Source organism: Oryzias melastigma, linkage group LG6, assembly GCF_002922805.2.
Source record: "Oryzias melastigma strain HK-1 linkage group LG6, ASM292280v2, whole genome shotgun sequence".
In the NCBI taxonomy this organism is placed as follows: domain Eukaryota; kingdom Metazoa; phylum Chordata; class Actinopteri; order Beloniformes; family Adrianichthyidae; genus Oryzias; species Oryzias melastigma.
In genome coordinates this window covers 4484075-4501563 of record NC_050517.1, presented here as the reverse complement: position 1 = coordinate 4501563, position 17489 = coordinate 4484075, and the positions used below count along the sequence as shown (strand labels likewise).

The window sequence follows — 17489 nt, the reverse complement described above, 5'->3', positions numbered from 1 at the left end:
TTGAATGAACAACCACACCCTGTGTTTCTGCTGAAGCAGCTGAAAGGAAGTTCTTCAGCCTCAATAATACAGATGTATTCTAAGCAGATGTGAAGACGGTTGTCTTCTTGTGTGTGTTCTATGCCCTCCCCGTGGTTGATGATGCTCGTCCTTTTCAGGTTTTCTTTGAAGACTCATTAGATGTTAGGGCTGCGTATCAATAATCATTTCCAGAAACGATTTGATTCGATTCACCAGAGCCTGGATCGAATCAAATATGATTTTTTTTTTCAAGTCAATTCAAATTTTAGTTTGAACTTTTATCCACATTTGTTTAGAAATACATTAATAATCTACTATATGATTTGAATATATTGATATAAATCTGATCCAGTTCTCATCCTGTAAATGTATCAGTGAAATAATGAGATTGTTAATATCATCCAGTGTTACATGGATTCTCTAAAGGAGAAGTTCTAACTAAAATGTTCAGATCATTAACATTGGAAACATTGTTCTGCTTCTCCTGGAGGATGTTTCAGTTTGGACACTAGGTGGAGATCACGCTATAGCATTACAGCTTATTCAGAAGAAGAAGAAAGAATGAACAAAAAACAACGTTTTAGACCACAAATGGTTACTTTAAAACATGTTTCGTTAAAGGAGTTTGTAAAATTCATGTCTGTGAGTTTGTGAAGATGTTCATTTAGTCAGCAATGTATGTTTAGGTCGACCGAGCGTTAGCATTAGCCGTCCTATGAGAAATCCTGTTAAACGTTAGCATCAAGCTAGTGGCCTTTAGCTTTATGTGCTAAATCAATTTATATTTTTATGAATTGATTATTGATCTGTTAAACGTAAATTGATTCCAATAGATTTGGTCAACCAAGTCATATTAGATGAGTGGCAAAGAAACAATTCTTTTTTTATTTAAGTTTTGAAATGTTTTTCTGAAGTAAAATGTTTGTCCAAAGTGATCTAAAGAGTAGATCAGGAGTGTCAAACTCAATCACACAAGGGACAAAAATCCAAAACACACCTTATAAGTCCAACAGAAAAAACATTTATTAAACACTGAAACTACATTTTGAAAACTTTAAAACCATACCGTTTTAACATAAATATGAACCAGATATATAACATTACCTGTAATAATAGTGTGAATGCTGGAAGCTGAATTTGGCCGCTGAAGATGCTGAAATAGATATCTAAAGATGCTGAAGTTGATAGCTAAAAACACTGAAGCTGATAGCTGAAAAAACTAAAGCTGATAGCAAGCTAAATGTCAAATTAGCTTAAAAAGCTTAAAAAAAGAAAAGAAAAAATAAATCTAGATTAGCCATAACAGCTAGCATGTAGCAGAAATATTAGCATGAGTCAAAAGTAGCTTAAAAAACTGTAAAAAGCCCAAATTAGCCAAAATAGCAAACATGTAGCTAAAATATTAACACAACTCCAAAATAGCTTAAAAAAAGAAAAAAGCTAAATTAGCCAAAATAGCTGGCATGTAGCTGAAATATTATTATGACTCCAAAATAGCTTAAAAATGTAAAAATCATAAAATTGCCAAAATAGCTAACATGTAGCTGAAATATTAACATAACTCCAAAAAAGCTCAAAAAACTGTAAAAAGCTAAATTAGCCAAAATAGCTAGCATGCAGATGAAATATTAGCATGACTCCAAAACAGCTTAAAAATGTAAAAAGCCTAACTTAGTCAAAATAGCTAGCATGTAGATGAAATATTAGCATAACTCCAAAATATCCTAAAAAACTTTTTAAAAAGCCTAAATGAGCCAAAACAGCTAGTATGTACCTGAAATATTAACTAAACTTCAAAATACCCTAAAAAATTGTAGTAAATGCCAAAATAGTCCAAAAAGCTGCAGAATGCATATTTCGAACTGGAGGGCCGGATAGATAAACCGGGATCCGGGGCCGGATCCGGCTTTACACACTTGCGATTTTGTGTGATGTCTATGTCGCCAGCAAAAAAACAAACGTATTTTATCCTTGCTTTAGTGTATTGTTAAAGTGTCTTCAAACTTCAGTTACGGACTGATATGACTGACAGGATGTAAAGACAGAGAGAGGACACCTCACATCCACATTCCAGGCTTTGGTTACACAAAGATGTCCATCACATCGTCTACCTGTTGGGGTGTGTGTGGATCAGGTGATGTGTGCTCTTTCATCACACATCCTTCCTTCTGCATTTGTCTGCATGTGTGGGGAAGAGGGGCGGGGGTTAATCTTGTGTGCAGGCCTGCAGCTCAAGTGTATAAAATGTTGCTCAGCTAAAAATAAATAAAGGGCTCTGGAGAGGAGCGAAAAGCATTGTGCGCTGTGAGTCACGACCAGGAGTGGTGGTGACGGTACACTCCCCTCACTGCACACACACACACACACACGTAATCACACCTTCTACGCCACACTCAGGGGCTAGGAGACAGAACGCCGTCCAGTTACCACCATCATCACAACCTCAACAAAGTCCAAAAGAGTTCTCTGAAGGGATGGACTGATGAAAGCATCAGACTAAACAGCAGACGATAACACAGGGTGAGAATGTCACTTGAATCACAGAACTATTCTGATGAAGGACGTTGAAGACTTAATTCTTCATATTCTCAGATACAATCATTCAGGAATAATAACAATTTTCCAAAACTGCATTTTTATCATTGATCTGTCTATTATGTATAAAATTGGGTTAAATTGGGACAAAATATCACAACAACTTCACACAAACAAAAGTATTAATGTTATGGTTAAATGGAAATTACAACTTTTTCCAGTTTTTTCTTTTTTTTATTTGAAAAAATCCACAATAGAAATTGAACATAAATAACTTCTAATTTCACTCATAGAACTCAGTATGTTAACATTAAAGTGGGGTCATCTGGACCCCACCAGACAATACGCTGAACTTTATTTTTCAAGGTGTCAAACAATATGAATGTATCAGAACAATTTTTCACTTTTTATTTCTTTAAGAGTATGACTTAGAAAAAAACTTTACCTGAATATTAATACGTATTTCATTGTTTGGTGAAATTAATTTAGTTTAAGGCTCAAGGAGGTTCAGTGTGCTGCCAACCAGCGGTCGGGAGTTTAGGTGGAAAATAAAATGAAGACGATGACGGACTGGTCTCTGGTCAGCATTTTAGATTTATACAAGCATCGCCAAACAAAACATTGTGACATAGCATCAAAAGAAGAGATGCTAGTGCTGATAGCTGAAGATGCTGAAACTGATAGCTAAAAACTCTGAAACTGATAGCTGAAATCACCGAAGCTGATAGCCAGCTTAAATATTAGCTAGATACCAAATTAGCTTAAAAAAATGGGGAAAAAATGTAGGCTGGCCAAAACAGCTATCATGTAACTAAAATATTAGCTAAACTGCAAAATAAATTAAAAAAGAAAAAGAAATGCCCAAATTAACCAAAACAGCTAGCATGTGGCTGAAATAGGAGCTAAACTTCAAAATAGCCTAAAAAAACTTGAAAAGAAAAGCCTAAAATAGCCAAAACAGCTCGAATGTAGCAGGAAGAATAGCTTAACTCCAAAATAGCCTAAAAAATAATCAAAAAACCTAGCAGAATGCCAATTTTTAAAACTTTAAAACTTTAATTTATTAATATAATAAAAAGGCAGGAATATTACCCCATAACAAATCAACTTAAACCTTAAATAACTTTAATATTTTACTCTCCATAAAAATATTTTTTGTTAGAAATAAGCTCAAGATAACATCGGGTCATTAATGACAATAAAATAAAATGATCTGGAGGGAAGGATAGAACTACGCCGAGGGCCTTGACTTTGACACGTGCTATAAAGGATAAATAAAATAAATTGTAAAGCTGACTTGCTGACATCTCGTTTGATTTACCAGCTGAGATTCAAATTGTCATTCCAATAAATCTCTTTAGCTTTTGTGATTTTGTTTGACTTTTTCTACACGACTCAAACATTGTGTCCCGTTAAACATCCCGAGGTTCTTCGTATTTTGTCAAAATTTCAGATCAATCTTAAGGTAGAAAGGAGAAGTCTAAGCCAGTGTTGGTGCAAACCTGTAGTGTTCAAGTCTAACCACAGGATTGAAAATACAAAAATTAGTCACAAGGCTTAATGCTTTTAGGGAAGTAACTTACATAAAAAGTGAACTAAGGTTTGTTGGTTTCAGTATTAACCCTTTAACACGCCGTTGACGCTTAAACTCAAATACCTTATTTTTTAATTGCTACCCGCTTTTTTACCTCAGAATCAACTGGAATTATCGTGTTAACAATTAAAAAAATTACAGTATATCAAAGAATATAAACACTGGAGCTCAAGTGTTAAAGATCATGCCTGCAGAAAGTTGATAGATATTAATTGTTTTAACAAGATGGTTAGAGACAAACTCATTCATTTTTATACTGTCTATAGGGGGGAAATGTCTGAATTAATGAGTTGATTAAAACAAAAAACATATAATAATTTATTAATAATTTTCCATAATTTTTGTTGGATTAAGGCTAAATATTTATATAAATGTTTGTTTTCATGACCCCAAAGGGAAATTCAGCCAGTTTAGAAAACAGATGGATGAATTTTCATGTTTTTCTTTTTTCTTTTTTATCTCTGCATCTAAAAGTATTTTCACTTGTTTAGTCCACTTTGTTTTACTTTTCTTTAGAGTGATTACACTTCAACCTCTAATGATTTATTCGGAAAAAAGTTTCTTGATTTTACCTAAATTAAACTTGACTGTTTTTTTGCAAGTTTTTTTAATTAAGTTGATAAACACAAAAACAGAATTTAGACAATATTTTCCATGAAATGGAAAATATTTTATTAAAATAAAAACTTCTTGAAATTAAATAAGTGAAGAAGTGAATGCAAAACAGTCAAAACAAACAAAAAAAAACAAGTAACTATGATACAAAACTACATTTTTGCAGACACAAAAAAGTTTCAAACGAGAGTGTAAAAACTGATACCTGCAGCTCAGTATCGATCCAACACCGATACTAACTTGAGATCGATACTACTGATATTTTTGATCGATCTGCCCAGCACTACTTACCACTGCTACTATGAAGGCAACAAAATGTCTCTCCAGCTGTTTTTAGTTTTGTTTTTTTATATAATAAAAAGACAATGTAATCCCAACACATACATTTTCAATTTATGTAGGGTTTAATATTGGTTTAATTTTTTGTGATGGTGACTTGATTGATTACTTGATTCCCTGTTAGTGGCTTCATACATCTCATTAACCATTATGACTCATGTGGAAACAGAGCCCTCCCCCATGCAAAGCCATCACAAACACCGTCCCCGTAGAAAGCGCTGGGTCACGCCGCAGCCGCACGCTGCTCCTGGTGATTCATGTCACAGGAAGTTCAGAAGCTGACTGTAATAGAATGATTCCTACTTCTGGAGTTTGTTGGACGTCATGGCTTGTTTGGTATCTGGACTGTTGGGGTGAACTTCAGAGCCACCGATGAATGTGTTTCATGAACTCACGCGTACAGACAAGCTGAAGCTCCCTGAAACTCGTTAAAGACTGCCGTCTTTACCAACAGCATGCACCAACGTACCAATGTTAAAGAGTGAAGATCCTCCTTTTGTGGGGAAATGATTGTCTCTAGAGCTGAGAACAGACCTCATTCAGGGCTGGACTGTGGAGAGGTGCTTTCTCTGCTTTTGCTCTGTCAAACAGGATCCCTCCAAAAACACTTCTTTAGGTGATGCTCATAAAGCAGGATCACGGAGAAGAAATGTGGAGTTAAAAACAGTAATTGGTACCAAACTGTATGACGTGGTGAATGGATGATTCAAATCTTTACCACTAAAGACTTTTTAAAGGGTGACCAAACAGGGCATTTGGAGGCTGACTCCATTCTCAGCCCAGATATGAAAAGGGGGCAGGGCTTGAAGAGGTAGACTGAGTGGCAGAGGTGTGGCTTGGATCTATGATTGACAGTTAGGTTAGCTTCATGTACGCTGGGTCTCCAATATGGAGAGAGGTTTGTCATTGTTAAAAAAAAGAAATATGGAGAGTTGTACAGTGATACAAGTTTCTCCACAGAACTTTCTGAGGAGGTTGAGGATTTTTCTCCTCCCCCTCCTCCTGAGGCCGGCGCTCACGGTCCAAGACCTTATTGGTAGGAGCCGCTGCTTTTGCAAAATGCGGCTGGCGGCTCAGCTGAGGGTTTGCAGGTCTTAAGGAGACCAAAGAGTGGTAAAATGCTGCTAGCATTGTAGCTAATAAAGGCTAACGTATTAAACAAACGATCCCAAGTGAAATGTTCATTGCAAATCAGATAACCAGGACGGAGTTTACTGGATTCAATTGCACTCAACCTCTGTTCTCTAACCTCCAAGTCCACTGGAACGTTGTGTAAACCAGTAGATTTTTTAAAACTGCAAACACATCGCCTACTAGTCATGCTAACGCTAACAGCCAGCTGTTACAGAATCAAAGGTGGGCGTGGCTTTTATATTAGAGCTGCAGACCATGATGACGTCAAACTTCCTTACAACAGTTGACCAATCACAAAATGTAACTGTAAAACTTCGATTTAACCTGTAGGGGGCAGCACACAGCTGTTTTTGACTATATTTTCAGGAATTAAACAAGTTTATTTTAATTTATCAAATATTTGGCAACAAAAAAACAGACAATAATTTTAAAACCCCATTTATAGTGGTCAACAAAAAAAAATCTCAAAGTCAAGGCCCGGGGGCCGGATCCGGCCCTCCAGATCATTTTATTTTATTGTTATTAATGACCCGATGTTATCTTGCGCTTATTTCTAACTTGTATAATTTTGACAAAATATATTTTTATGGAGAGTAAAATATTGAACTTTATTTGAGATATAAGTTTATTTTTCTGGAATAATATTCCTGCCTTTTTATTATTCATAATTATGTTAAAAAGTTACAATTTTACAGTTTAAAAATTGGCATTAGGCTAGCTTTTTTTTGACTATTTTGGCTTTTACTAAGATTTTTTAGGCTATTTTGGAGTTTAGCTAGTATTTCAGCTACATGCTAGCTGTTTAGTCAAATTTAGGCTTTTTTGTGCTTTTTTAGGCTCTTTTGGCCATTTTTTTCAGGCTATTTTTTTCAGCCACATGCTAGCTGTTTTGGCTAACCTATTTTTTGTTATCAGGCTAATTTAACATTTTGCTAATATTTTAGCTATCAGCTTTAGCGTTTTCAGCTATTAGCTTCAGTAATTTCAGCTCTCAAGTTCAGCGATTTCAGCTATCAGCTTCAGCGTTTTTAGGAATCAGCTTCACCGTTTTTAGTTTTAGCTTCAGTAATTTCAGCTTTCAGCTTACAGCACTCATACTAGCATTATCTCCGCCTTTTCTCCTTCAGAATCTACTGGAATGATCATGTTAGCAATTAAAAAATTACAGTAAATCAGAGAACAGAACCATTGTAGCTCTGGTGTTAAAGGCTTAAATGCTGAATTGTTTTTGACAAGTTACTTTTCACCTGCTTTTATTATTCTATTTAAAGGCTAAGAAGTTACAAATTATTTATATTTCTACCATTATTATTTTTTTTAATCATGAATATTTTGATTTATTTTTGTACCGTAGTTACTTGTTTCTTTTGGTTTGTTGACTGTTTTGCTGTTTAGCTGTAATTCACACCAGACGTACATTTTTCTGCGATGGTCAACAGGCGCTTCTGCTAGAACTTTTTTTTGTTTTTGCCACCATGGATAAGTTAATAACCTAAAAATATTACAGCATGTTTCTGCTAAGAAGAAACAAGTAGTTAGTAGACCTACACTTCTTTAATGTTTCTGTTGTTGAGACACACAGAGAGAGGCGTGTGTGTTGTGATTTTTGTTTATTTTCATCTCTACAGTCTGCTTAGATACAAAAACATGATCTCATTTGTCAATCGTGGTGTTTTATTGTGGAAAAATTGATTATATTTTGACACAAATGTTTTTTGTGATGGGGATGACTTGCAGCAACTTATAGAAGTTGTTAAGACGGAAATGGAAAAACTGAAGATGTGGTTTGATGTAACTAAACTTTCACTGATTTTAAAACAAAAAAATATGTTATTTGGTCATTATAATAGTAAAAATATAAACATTGACATGCATATAAATGGGTGAAACTTAAAAGAATTTATGAAAATACATTTCTTGGGGTTATAATTTATAAAAAACTAACCAGGAAAGCTCATAAGCTCATATTCGTTATTTACGAACTGAACTGTTCAGAAGTATCTCAGTGTTGAATAAAGCAAAACTGGTTCTGGACCACAAATCACTCCACACTTTGTACAGTTCACTGGTCTTACCATAGCTTTCTTACTGTGTAGAAGTTTGGGGAGATAACTATAAGACGTTACATTAACTTTCAATTCTTCAAAAGAGAGCAATACGAATCATTCACAAAGCAGGTCACCTGGAGCAAACAAACAAACTGTTTATCCAATCAAAACTACTCAAATTTTAAGATCTAGTGGAGTATTGCACAGTTCAAAGAATATTCAAAGCAGAAAACAATTTATTACCAACTAATATCCAAAGATTATTCATTAAAAAGGAGGAAAAATACAATCTTAGGGAAAAAAATAAATGTTTGATGCACAAAGATAAAACGGTTTGTGTTTCAGTATGTGGAGTGAAACTGTGGAACAGAACCAGTAAATGGTTGAAACAATATCCAAACATAAAAGATTTTAAGTATAAATACAGAACTATGATTATTGATAAAGATGTACAAATACAAAACAAAACATTAGCATTTGTAAATATGTGTGATTATTAAATGAGATTGTGTTATTCATGTGGGTGTTTGTGGAAATACGACTTGTATGTGTTTCCTTGTGTAGTTGTAATATTATGTACTCTTAGCTATGGCACTGAACTTTGACTTTGGGAGTACTGGGCTTAGGAATATATTGGTACAATGTACAGGGGGGAGAATTTATAAGATTTTTATTCTTCTCACTGCATTCAGACTTTTGTTGTTAATATGATTTTCTTATTTGCTTTTCTACATACTTTACTTTCAAATGTCTGAAATAAATTATTTGAACTGAACTGAAAAAAAACAGATTTTCTCATGTATCTTGATGTAACTTCCTGCCAGAATTGATGTGGGTCGTTCGCGGCTCGCACACAAAACAGACCAGTGCTTCCACGCCGTTCCCCAGTGCTTCCACGCCGTTCCCCAGTGCTTCCACGCCGTTCCCCAGTGCTTCCACGCCGTTCCCCAGTGCTTCCGCGTCCAGTGTGAACCAGGCGTAATTCTGTTTTTTTGTTTTTCAAGTATTTAAAAAAGGGTAACATACAAAAAAAAAAAAAAAAAAAAACAATCACAGCAATTTAAAAAAAAGATATTTAGAGGTTGATGTCACATCCACCACATTTTTGAAAAGAACGATATCGGCGATACTGACGGATCTATACCCAAATTCTTCGTTTTATCCAGCCCAGTATTTAGGAACTTTTTTATGTTCTTTTTGTGATTTTTTTTCCTCCAACAACAATCCAGCCTCACACATGTGAATAATTACGTCTGTGAAATGTTTACGGTTACAGTGTTTGTTTTTTCTCTCAGCTGGACTGAGAGAATAAAAAACTCTTTCCCTGTTTTCTGCCAGACAAACTTTTTACAGCTACTTGTCTTTAACAGAGGATCAAATACGTTTTACTGAGCTTCAACTAGCCTGTTTTTAATCAAAACAGCAACATACAGCATCATTTTTTTAATCGAAATTAAATATTTGAAATCGGGATTAATGTGTCAAAAGCGAAGGATGTCGGGCCAATATTTGGTTGTCACTGCTGTGGCCCACCTGGACAAAACCCCGTCCTGGATGTGGTTGGTGCAGTCTACTCAGCTCCGACTCCTGAATCTGTTTGTCATTTCCTGTTTCTGCAGTCCTGTTAACTTCAACTAAGACTGAACTCATCTCTAGTCAGAATGGTTTAACCCAGGAGTCTTTAACCTGCAGCTCTGGAGCCACGTGTGGCTCTTTTATCCCTTTATTGGAGCTCTTTAGCTTTAATGAAAAATAACAATTTAATGCATAATAGATTAGTTATTTAAGTTTTGTCATTTCTAACATGACAAACAAATAAGCATAAAAATCTACTTTTCTGTCAGAAATTCTGTAGAAATGTTCTTTAAGTGTGTTTTTAATTCATAGTTAGTCAAACAAAAGTCTCTAAATGTTGTTTTATTTTGGTAAATTACACTAAAACTAAAGTTTTGAACAAGCACAGTTTAAAAAGATTAAAAATGATTACGAGATATGTGTTTTGTGCCTCACATCTTAGAGGATGAAAATAAAAAGCTCATTTTATTCTAAATGTTTTATTAATAAATAGATTCTACTAAAATGTTTATATCTGAGAGTAAAAGGTTAAAAACTATGATGGATGCACACTAATCCTAATAATAAAAACATCATGTTTGACTGTCTTGCATTTATAATGTAAAGCAGGAGGAACTTTGTGACACAGTTTTATTTTGAAAGGAACTAGTGTGTGCTGCTGTCAAAAGTAAAAGTTACAACAGTTTTATATAGAGAGAGAGATACTGTTGTAGATTAATTGTTATTGAATTGTTGAATTATTGTAATATTTAAATTACATTTATAAATCATTGCTAATTTTAGATCACTTTAGAATAGAGTTCAGCACGAGACGACACCGCCCTGTTCCACTGAAACATCTGCAAACCTTCATGCGGCTCAGACTGTTTTAAAATGCTTTTACAGCAACGCAACAAAGCGGTTGGTCTGAGCAATTTTCAATGGGGAATTTGAATACACCTTTTTTAATTTGAACATTTAAAATTGTTTAACAATGTCATTAAAAAAATGTAAGGTAGACAAACTCACCTATGATATTTTCCAACACATAAAATTATATATATATATATATATATATATATATATATATATATATATATCCTCTCTTATTAATCTTGTTTATCCCTAATTTTCAAGACACCATATTTTTAAGGATCATATTGATTCCGTTCAGGGATTGTAATGGTGTCAAGAACAATCATTTCAGAAACATAGCTTCACATAGGATTCACAGATTCACAGATGTGCACCACGAGCAAATGATCCTCAATCTGCCAAGAGTTTGTAAAAACCCAAAGGTGATATTTGCAGATGTATCCATTCATCCTACAAACTGCAACCTCAAACCCTCTGATGGTTTCCCATCAACAACTTTGAGTCTTGAGACTTTGCTGTGTACTTCACTGATGCTACCAAACGTGTGCAAAAGCTTAGAGTGCAGAAAAGAAGTTTTGCGTTAACCTTGGCCACAAATGAGATTAACTTTCTTAGACCAGGACAATTCTGGATTTCTAACACATGAATGTTTTTTTATGTAGCTTTACTGAGCAAAAGATAAAGATGACAATCCATTTTTAAAGCAGAAAATAACGGAGATTGTACATGATGTGTGTTTCTCTGGCACAATAAACTTGCTTTTTCTCCCTATAACCAAGAATGCTGCACAAAGGGTTGCTGGTGAAATTCCTATGACGATGTTGTCAAGCAGGCTGCAGTGATGTCACCTGCAAACATTACAAAAGAATGACGGCAGAAAAAGAGAGGAGGAAGGGCTACAACCTCTGCTGAAAATACTCAGAGTGGGCTGTAATATTTCTGCAGGGCTTAAACGATGCATTTTAAAATATAAACTAAAACCTACAAATTTAAGGATTATGAAAAGAAACGGAATTGTTGCAGAGTTGCAACAGCAGAACCACTGCAACTGAATACAGCACAAAACAAAATCAAGCTGACAACATGTTCAAAATGAGCATTTATATGATCACTCTGTAAATCCACGTCAAAATGAGAGGCGTCTCTAAAGATTAATATTGATATATATTTTTAATTATTTATAATATTCTAGGTTTAAAGTGGATCTAATTTTTGATCTGATCCTCAAAGCTCTGACGTTTGACATCACGTTCTTACTGTTAGGTCTCAACCTGCTGCTTGTAGAGATAAGTAATTGTCAGTAATAGTATTTTATTTTAACGGTTCAATTCATGTGATAATTTCTGGTTGCTGATGTGATTCATGGTGGATGTTGGTTCATTTTGAACGATCCGATTCACTGATCTAGGACTTCTTCATCCCAAACTTCCACCAGTTTTCCAGATTTTGTTGTATTTATTCTAGATAATCGAGTCAAGTAAGCTTAAAACATGGTCAATTTTACGTTTAAAATAAGTAGGCCTATAGAATATTTTACCCCACGACCCAAAAACAAATCCAAATAAATGAATTGGATGTGTGGCCTGCAGTCAGCAGGTGCATTCTCACACCTGAATTCCAACATTCTTCTGTTAATTGTGAGGAGAAGTTTCACTGGAAATACTCAGAACTTCAGTAAAACACCTAAAGGGGCCCCCAAAAAATTAGAAACAAATCCTTTACTTTTATGAAGACTGAACCGAGATTTTATGATTGTGTTGGAGAAAAAGATGACAAACAAACTGAAGTTTGCAATGAAACGAAGGACGCTGCGCTACATAGAAAGTGTCGTTTCTTCACACAATTACCAATTATTGTTGATTGTAATCAGACAAATGACGGACTGTAACCAATCAGATCATTTCAAGCCAGGAAATGAGACGAGAACATCCAGCAGGAACACGCAAGGAACGGCAACAGCGCAATAACGCATCATAGATGAGGAGTGATCTGACTTTGACGTCATTTCCATCGGTGCATTTACCTGTTTTGGGGAGGAAGATGAGATGAAGGAGGTGTCAGACGACGGAGTCTTCCTCAGGTGATGGGCCACGTCTTCCTCTCTGGTGCACAGTGGGAGAATCCAGCAGCTGCCACAGGACACCTCCTGCCCATCCCAGCTCTCATGTTGTGGCTGTCCTGCAAAACACGGTGACCATGCGTAAAGAACTCTTCAGTGGAGCTGAACCAGGCAGAGGACAGGCGCGCGCGCCTGCAACTTGTTGGCGTCAAATTTACGCAGAGATCCGGCGCGCGCGGGTCAGATTTTATTTTATGTTCCGAAGGTTTTTTAATGTGGTTTTTAGGGTTTATTAGATGAGCACTACTCAAACATAATCGTGCTGTTCCGTTGGCACAGAGGATGGAGGAGCACTCATGCAGGAACGTCGTTTGCGTCACAGTTTGCAGCTCAAAGGGGCCTCTGGGTCTGCGCTTTTCCAGCTGTTTCAACACATTTTAAGACAAGAAATACCCCAGCTGCTGCCTCGTTTTTGGCACATTTGGCCTCAGGTTTCTCTATTTGTTTCTTTTGTGTGGCAAATGTCAACAGTTTTTTCATGAACAACGTTTTTTGCTGTTTCAGTCTTTGAACTTTTCTGATTTTTAGAGAATCAATTTCTTAGTATTTTTATTTTGTCTGCATTGTTTTTCAAATTGCATAATTGTTCTACAGATAAACGCATTTTTTAAGTCTCCATGCTCTCACAAAAGCGCAAATACGTTTTTAACTTCTCCCTGAATCGTTGTTTTCCTCTCCTTGACCTCTGACGCGCGCGGAGAAGACTGAATATAAAGTTGGCGCGTGCCTTTTTCTCGAGGCTAAACGGAGTTGAACCCTCTGGGGTTCTTTTTACTCTGTCTGTCCAGACCCTAAACGCGCGTCTTCCAGGTTTGTTTTCTTTGGTATGAACAATTTGTTGTGCACGCATCATTCAGTTAAAGGAGAAGGGAAAAACAAAACTGTTGTTTTGTTTTAGACATTTGGGGTCAAATATGTGCGTAAATGTTTGTTGAGGATCATTTGAGGTGTTATTTTGGGGGAACTGGGTTCACAGACACGTGTGCGTTTTAGTGGATGCTCCCAGAGTGGACACGGAGCTGCGCGCTAAGCGCGCGAGGAAGGGGGAAGTCACTGCAAGCTGCTCCTTGATGGCACGTCCCCGCGCGTGGCGGGCTGGTCGGGGAATCCCGTGCGTTCTGCATTTCACGTGTGGGTGTGTGTGTGTGTTTCCCACGTTTTTGTATAAGGTTCAGGTGACACCCCACAAAACATGCGCACGTGCAACTTGTGTTTACACCTCGCTCTGCTGTGGGGAGAACAGTGGGGGGGGGGGGTGTCTGAAACTTAGTTTGTCAAACTTTGGGGTGTTTGTGGACAACAAATAGAGAGACCATTTCTAACAAAGAGGGGAACTCTTAAATGCAAAAAAGTAACACAAGTGCGAAATCAAATGAAACAAAACCACCACCGCCGGGAACATGACTGAAACCGTTAGAGTAAACGAAGGTAGGAATAGATCAAAAGAAAAAATCGGGTAGAAAAACGCCAGAGGTCCGTTGCGTTTAAGGATTTTCTGGATTGTAAGATTCCGCGAGTGGAGCCGTCTTCTGCCGTTGTCCTGGCGCGGGGCATGCGCCCTCCACAAATGCTTTTTGGGGTAAGGGCTTCCCAGATGAATAGTCATAAACAGCAAGCCCAGACCGCAAAAAGATTTGTGAAGGACATGATCTGCTGCTGCTGCTGCTGCTGCTGCCGTCCGACCGACACTCCGCCAGAGGATCTCCCATCCCGACTCACTCGGTAAAATCTCCAGCTTTCCACAACCGGAGGCAAAGATTTCACTCCAAGACACACTCATAGACGGATGCATTTCTAAAAAGAGGAAGTGAAGGAATAGGGGTCTCCAGCTGCTGCTGCTGCAGCTGAGAGCTGTCCAAGGTCCTCGCGCGCGCTCATTCCCCTCTCCTCCTCCAGTGTAAATCCTCCCCTCTCCTCCTCCTCAACCCTTCTTTTCTCTCACAGAAACACTCGGATATGATCAGTGGGAGCCGTGCATCGATGCGTTTTGTTGTCAGTGAGTGTGCTCGCGCGCGCTCCCTCTGTGTGCGTGTGTGTGATATTGTCGGCTCCGTTGCGCGTCTCCCTATAGTAAAGGCGCTTTCAGTCTGCAGCCGCTCCAGAGCCCTGGGTGAGGAGGGAGCAAGGCTGTAAACTGCTGGCAATAAATAGAGAGCAGGGAGGGATCTTATTGGAGCACAGCAAACCTCGTCATCAACCAATCGGCGTCTCGCTCACATAGGGACCCCCCTTTTAGAAAAAAAGGACGGCAAACCAAAATGTAAAGCAGACGCTATGCTTTGATTTATCTGCTATCAGCAGGTCTGACTGTTTTTCTTTCCATCTCCGGGCTTAAATATCATCTTTACAAAAACGCCCCTTTTCCCTCTAATCACGAGTCAGGCTGCAGGCTGCAGGGCATTCTGGGAAATACGCTCCTAATGAACTACAACTGCGTCGACTAACAAAGTGTGAGAATGCTTGCATCGAAACGACTTGTGGTCTCCCGGATCACGGGGGGGGGGATCCAGGTGCAGCCATTATTGTTATTATTTTGGGGGCGGGGCCAAACCCTCACATGTAATGCTCTGCAAAAGTTAAGATGGGAGTTCCTCCTGATGCGAGTCTGCAGCCTTAACTTACCTCAGGTTGGATTTGCTGCAACCTAACCTGTGCAACCCGAGGAGGAGGGGGAGGAGGGGAGGAGGAGGAGTCCTGCATCAAGGTAGGGCAGGTCACGATCCAAAACTGCCCCAGCCTTCACCCCCCCAACTCCCTCCTCTGTGCATGCGCTCAGCCCCGCGCGCGCTGCTGGAGCTGCATGCCAACAAGCAGCGAAACACCAGCGACGCGTTTGGGACTCCTCGCGCGGGTCCAGACCCGATCTGCACCCCCTCCCCGCCCGTATTTGGTCTTTTATTGGGGGGTCTTTTCATTTGCAACCCAGTCAGTCACGATTCCTCTCACCCACCGTCTGCGCTGCACAGCGACTGCCTCTCCTGACGCACGCAGCCAGCGCGCACATGACTCACTTCGGCGGTCACGACTCGGTAATCTGGGTTGTTTTCAGCCGAATTACACGTTCGACGTTGCGTTACTGGGCGAGCTGTATTTTTTTTCTTTTTCCTTCTTTTGCTTTGTACTTTGTGGGATGGAGGATCGGGATGCTGCGTGGCCGGGACAGCCGGGAGGTGCGCGTTTCCTCATCGATGGTGGGAAGATTTGGACTCTCGCGCGTGGTTTAGACTGCAGAGCTGTGCAGCCTCACGCAGCCTGACGCTGTGACTGAAATGTCGTGGAGTAGAAGCGGTCACATGACCGCCAGAAAAAAACAAGCTTGCTTGCTTGTTACATCTGCAGATTGTTGGAAAGCCACTGAAAATGATCCGGAATCACGGCGCTTTTACGCACAAGAAAAGTTTATTCAATCAAGTCTTGACTTCGTCTCATCCCAAAGCGCAGAGAAAACATTTTTGTGCAAAAAAAGAATGCACATGCGCAGCAACAGCCCAGCTCTGGAGTGGTTTCAGCACCACTCCTGCTGGACAGCTTCCGGGTTTCCCCGCGCGCTGCAGCAGCAACAGCTCCTTCCCTTCCCCGAAGCCTCCTCTTCCTCTTCTGTCTCCGCCGCCGCTTTTCACTCAACATCACTCTTCTTCAAACGCAAGAAAACAGCGGGAAACGAGGGCCAGCCAAAGGGGGTTTGCGCCGTTAATGTGTGACAGACAAAGAGAGTTTTATGTCTAACTTAAAGAGGGTGATTCCTAATACACATGCACGCGCGCCTGAGAGTCAACTGTTGTCGCGTGCAGAGACAGTCCTCCGAGAGGAATTCACTCAATACACAAAAGTACAAACTGCGTGTGCACGTGTCACTCACCGTGCGTCAGGCTCGTCCTTGTTCTAGAAAAAGAAAGAGAAGATGAAGCAGTTTAGAGAAACGAGCGACAGAAAAGCAACAGTTGAAGTCCTGCAGGCTTACAGGGCTCGGTCCAGGTTGGCTCAGGATCGCCTCCTTTTTTATACAAGTGAGGTCTATTTCTGGCGCGCGACCAGGAGGCTATTTTTAGGTCACAGCTTGAAGAAGATAAAAAAAAAAAAAAAATAAAAAGGGCTGCGTAAACTGCGCGCAAACTGAAACAGTGTTGCTGCTTCTCCAGCTGCGCTCCAGAGTTGCATCATTGCAGAGAATTTTTTCCCTCTCCGACACTTTTTCTTCCTAACAACTCCGATCTGCTGCTCAGCGTCTAGAGTCGATGTCTCCAGAACAAAAACACGCGCTACCAGCTGCACGATGGAGTAATTAAGGTTTGCTGACGAGAAGAGGGAGAGAAAAAAGAAATAAATAAAAAGCCAATTTCTGTTGAAGGGCTGCGTCAGTTTCTAGGCATTGACGTCACGTTCAGATTCACTCACTTTCCAGCCCGTAGAGCCTGATTAAAGACTGCCGCCCTGATCAGCTCTGCGAAAGGAAACAATGTCAGGAGAGAGTGGGAAACGAGGAGCGTGCGGGACTGTTCCAGCTCTGCATCAGGTTATCTCCAGGTAAAATCATAAAAAAGAATCCCTCCTCTAACGCTGGAGCATCAGGGTTTCCAGCCTCCCTCCCTCTCCTATCCCTGCCTCCCAACCTTGTTTGTATTTACCCCCCCCCCCCCCCCCCCCCCCCCCCCCC

General features: G+C 39.0%; 1 protein-coding gene across 2 annotated transcripts in view; it reads right to left on the bottom strand.

Moving 5' to 3' along the window:
• The window catches only part of hsd17b12a (hydroxysteroid (17-beta) dehydrogenase 12a), a 57269-nt gene extending 39842 nt beyond the window's left edge, over positions 1-17427 (bottom strand). For both annotated transcript variants that reach the window (XM_024281105.2, XM_024281109.2), the window contains exons 1-3: positions 16797-17427; positions 16695-16717; positions 12740-12894 (exon numbers count right to left, since the gene is read on the bottom strand). The gene's annotated coding sequence lies outside the window, so the exon portion shown is untranslated. The remainder of the gene's footprint in view (positions 1-12739; positions 12895-16694; positions 16718-16796) is intronic.
• Between the last annotated feature and the right edge of the window lie 62 nt (positions 17428-17489).